Raw genomic sequence first — 5,092 nt, 5'->3', positions numbered from 1 at the left:
CCGTACAGGTAGCGTGTTGCGCGACACGACACGCACATCGAAAGACATGCAGTCTAGTCGGTAATGATCCTTCCGCAGGTTCACCTACGGAAACCTTGTTACGACTTTTACTTCCTCTAAATGATCAAGTTTGGTCATCTTTCCGGTAGCACCGGCAACGACAGAGTCAATGCCGCGTACCAGTCCGAAGACCTCACTAAATCATTCAATCGGTAGTAGCGACGGGCGGTGTGTACAAAGGGCAGGGACGTAATCAACGCGAGCTTATGACTCGCGCTTACTGGGAATTCCTCGTTCATGGGGAACAATTGCAAGCCCCAATCCCTAGCACGAAGGAGGTTCAGCGGGTTACCCCGACCTTTCGGCCTAGGAAGACACGCTGATTCCTTCAGTGTAGCGCGCGTGCGGCCCAGAACATCTAAGGGCATCACAGACCTGTTATTGCTCAATCTCGTGCGGCTAGAAGCCGCCTGTCCCTCTAAGAAGAAAAGTAATCGCTGACAGCACGAAGGATGTCACGCGACTAGTTAGCAGGCTAGAGTCTCGTTCGTTATCGGAATTAACCAGACAAATCGCTCCACCAACTAAGAACGGCCATGCACCACCACCCACCGAATCAAGAAAGAGCTATCAATCTGTCAATCCTTCCGGTGTCCGGGCCTGGTGAGGTTTCCCGTGTTGAGTCAAATTAAGCCGCAGGCTCCACTCCTGGTGGTGCCCTTCCGTCAATTCCTTTAAGTTTCAGCTTTGCAACCATACTTCCCCCGGAACCCAAAAGCTTTGGTTTCCCGGAGGCTGCCCGCCGAGTCATCGGAGGAACTGCGGCGGATCGCTGGCTGGCATCGTTTATGGTTAGAACTAGGGCGGTATCTGATCGCCTTCGAACCTCTAACTTTCGTTCTTGATTAATGAAAACATACTTGGCAAATGCTTTCGCTTCTGTTCGTCTTGCGACGATCCAAGAATTTCACCTCTAACGTCGCAATACGAATGCCCCCGCCTGTCCCTATTAATCATTACCTCGGGTTCCGAAAACCAACAAAATAGAACCGAGGTCCTATTCCATTATTCCATGCACACAGTATTCAGGCGGGCTTGCCTGCTTTAAGCACTCTAATTTGTTCAAAGTAAACGTGCCGGCCCACCGAGACACTCACTCAAGAGCACCCTGGTAGGATTGCAACGGGGTCCGCCTCGGGACGCACGAGCACGCACGAGGCGCGTCGCACGCCTTCAGCTCGCCCCACCGGCAGGACGTCCCACGATACATGCCAGTTAAACACCGACGGGCGGTGAACCAACAGCGTGGGACACAAATCCAACTACGAGCTTTTTAACCGCAACAACTTTAATATACGCTATTGGAGCTGGAATTACCGCGGCTGCTGGCACCAGACTTGCCCTCCAATAGATACTCGTTAAAGGATTTAAAGTGTACTCATTCCGATTACGGGGCCTCGGATGAGTCCCGTATCGTTATTTTTCGTCACTACCTCCCCGTGCCGGGAGTGGGTAATTTGCGCGCCTGCTGCCTTCCTTGGATGTGGTAGCCGTTTCTCAGGCTCCCTCTCCGGAATCGAACCCTGATTCCCCGTTACCCGTTACAACCATGGTAGGCGCAGAACCTACCATCGACAGTTGATAAGGCAGACATTTGAAAGATGCGTCGCCGGTACGAGGACCGTGCGATCAGCCCAAAGTTATTCAGAGTCACCAAGGCAAACGGACCGGACGAGCCGACCGATTGGTTTTGATCTAATAAAAGCGTCCCTTCCATCTCTGGTCGGGACTCTGTTTGCATGTATTAGCTCTAGAATTACCACAGTTATCCAAGTAACGTGGGTACGATCTAAGGAACCATAACTGATTTAATGAGCCATTCGCGGTTTCACCTTAATGCGGCTTGTACTGAGACATGCATGGCTTAATCTTTGAGACAAGCATATGACTACTGGCAGGATCAACCAGGGAGCTGCGTCAACTAGAGCTGAGCAGCCGGCCGCCCGGGAGTGTGTCCCGGGGGCCCGCGCGAACACGCAAGCGTCCGCTCAATTATTCTGCAAACAGGAGGAGGCTGAGCTCCCCTGCACAATACACCTCGAAACCCTCTCAGGTCCCGGCGGCGCGCAGCGCCGTCCTAAGTACTTGGTCGGGTTCGAGAGAGGCGCAATCGCCCGGAGTTTGGCGAGTAGACGCTTTAGGTGCGACCACCCGTGCTCCCAACTGAGCTTGCCGCTGCCGACAGAGGCCCGGGAGCGTGCTGTCGTGGCATTGCCGGCGGGAGACAACACGCGCCACCTACGGTGGCCGGCAGCTCCAACGCCAGCGCCACAGAAGGACAAAAGCCCCACTTGGGTGCCGAAGCGAACTCTCCCAGCACAGCGCACGCGCCAACACGTCCGCACAGCTGCGATACAATCCACCTGCGAGAACCGCAGAGGCGACCGAGCAGCAGACGGCGTCCGCGGCGCCGAGCGCCGGGCGGCGGCGCATCCTCAGCGCACACAGTCCTCAATCGGACCAGCACACTGCAGATGTCCACCGCGCTTCGCACCGGGCCCGCGAGGACCTACTTTGGCCGGCACGGCGCCGCGTGCAGGGGTGCGCCGGCGCGCAGCTGCGCCGCCTGCCGCCTCCGTCGGCCGGCGCGCCTGCCACTGGCCGCCCCCACCAGCCGGCTGTAGCGCGTGCGCCCACGCACCGCGCGGCCAGCACGCCGGAAGGCCCCCCCTCACCGGCCGGGGGACGGTCCCACCCAGCCACCGCCGCGTATCGCTTCACACCCACAATGCCATTCACGTTCGTGGGCATGGTGGGTATCGCTGAAACAACCGGTTGGTAGCTCAACCGATCGTCGCCATCACTGATTCACCTCTAGCGAGAACAACCGCACCACACACGGTTTACCAGTTCTTCATTTGCGTAACGTCACCAGCAAACGTAGACGTCCATCGCCATTTGCAAATTCAACGATTGGTTGCATGCCTGTGTCAGGTGTCACGACACACTATGTCTGCCCACATACACGCAACAACATGTGCAACGCTTCGCGAACACGTGGAAGGTGGCCCCCGTACGTATGCGATGTCCCATTGCGCGAACGACTGTCAACCGGCCTCTGTCGCATGTCGCAGATGTGGAACGCAGTGCACCATGCTATCACGGTTGTGTGAGAAGAGACGACTACGTCTGACAACACGCGCCACTACATCAACAGACGGCTCATGCTGATCGCCATCCACGGCATACCATACTGCAATCCAGCTCTTATAGGGAGACGACACGTAGCTGAGTGCACAATATTTGGACCGTATGGTTCGCCGTTGTTGGCGCAAGTCGTGGTACGGTCACACATGTACCACGATGTATCATTCAGTACATGAGGACCAATGTGCGGTACAGTGTGTGATTTGGGACGTACAACATCAGCGGACAGTTGCCACAAGCCGTACCACAACGTAGGCTGTGCTTCGCCATGCGAATGCCAATGAACAACTGCGAAGGGCATTGAGCATGTACGTCCCTGCCGCCATCCGCATTACAGTGTAATAGCTGCAAGGTGTTTAACATGAAGCGATACTCTGGGGACCGGGGCAGTGCGAGTAGCAAACTATATTGCGGGGGTTGCAGTTAGGCAACACTACACTAATTTAACGCGTCGTATGACAATTACAGAGCAGGTTTAAGGCCCAACGTGTGTTGGGTTAAGGCCCAACGTGTGTTGGGTTAAGGGGCCCAACGTGTGTTGGGTTAAGGCCCAACGTGTGTTGGGTTAAGGCCCAACGTGTGTTGGGTTAAGGCCCAACGTGTGTTGGGTTAAGGCCCAACGTGTGTTGGGTTAAGGCCCAACGTGTGTTGGGTTAAGGCCCAACGTGTGTTGGGTTAAGGCCCAACGACGTGTGTTGGTTAAGGCCCCAACGTGTTGTTGGGTTAAGGCCCAACGTGTGTTGGGTTTAAGGCCCAACGTGTGTTGGGTTAAGGCCCAACGTGTGTTGGGTTAAGGCCCAACGTGTGTTGGGTTAAGGCCCAACGTGTGTTGGGTTAAGGCCCAACGTGTGTTGGGTTAAGGCCCAACGTGTGTTGGGTTAAGGCCCCAACGTGTGTTGGGTTAAGGCCCAACGTGTGATTGGGTTAAGGCCCAACGTGTGTTGGTGTGGTTAAGGCGCAACATAGGTTAGGTTAAGGCGCAACATAGGTTAGGTTAAGGCGCAACATAGGTTAGGTTAAGGCGCAACATAGGTTAGGTATAAGGCGCAACATAGGTTAGGTTAAGGCGCAACATAGGTTAGGTTAAGGCGCAACATAGGTTAGGTTACGGCGCAACATAGGTTAGGTTAAGGCGCAACATAGGTTAGGTTAAGGCGCAACATAGGTTAGGTTACGGCGCAACATAGGTTAGGTTAAGGCGCAACATAGGTTAGGTTAAGGCGGCCAACATAGGTTAGGTTAAGGCGCAACATAGGTTAGGTTAAGGCGCAACATAGGTTAGGTTAAGGCGCAACATAGGGTTAGGTTATAGGCGCAACATAGGTTAGGTTAAGGCGCAACATAGGTTAGGTTAAGGCGCAACATAGGTTAGGTTACGGCGCAACATAGGTTAGGTTAAGGCGCAACATAGGTTAGGTTAAGGCGCAACATAGGTTAGGTTAAGGCGCAACATAGGTTAGGTTATGGCGCAACATAGGTTAGGTTACGGCGCAACATAGGTTAGGTTACGGCGCAACATAGGTTAGGTTAAGGCGCCACATAGGTTAGGTTAAGGCGCAACATAGGTTAGGTTAAGGCGCAACATAGGTTAGGTTAAGGCGCAACATAGGTTAGGTTAAGGCGCAACATAGGTTAGGTTAAGGCGCAACATAGGTTAGGTTAAGGCGCAACATAGGTTAGGTTAAGGCGCAACATGGGTTAGGTTAAGGCGCAACATGGGGTTAGGTTAAGGCGCAACATGGGTTAGGTTAAGGCGCAACATGGGGTTAGGTTTAAGGCGCAACATGGGTTAGGTTAAGGCGCAACATGGGTTAGGTTAAGGGCGCCAACATGGGTTAGGTTAAGGCGCAACATGGGTTAGGTTAAGGCGCAACATGGGTAGGTT

The 5,092-nt window shown here is 54.2% G+C and overlaps 1 non-coding gene across 1 annotated transcript; it reads right to left on the bottom strand.

The window, feature by feature from the left end:
- Positions 1 to 61: 61 nt before the first annotated feature.
- On the bottom strand, positions 62 to 1,971 carry LOC124562806. Its single transcript, XR_006969634.1, has one exon. It is a non-coding gene; the product is annotated as a small subunit ribosomal RNA (ribosomal RNA).
- Positions 1,972 to 5,092: the final 3,121 nt, after the last annotated feature.

This window comes from Schistocerca americana, unplaced genomic scaffold (genome assembly GCF_021461395.2).
Source record: "Schistocerca americana isolate TAMUIC-IGC-003095 unplaced genomic scaffold, iqSchAmer2.1 HiC_scaffold_1184, whole genome shotgun sequence".
NCBI classification, from domain to species: Eukaryota; Metazoa; Arthropoda; class Insecta; order Orthoptera; family Acrididae; genus Schistocerca; species Schistocerca americana.
The sequence above is the reverse complement of the archived record's forward strand: the minus strand, read 5'-3'. Positions and strand labels throughout refer to the sequence as shown.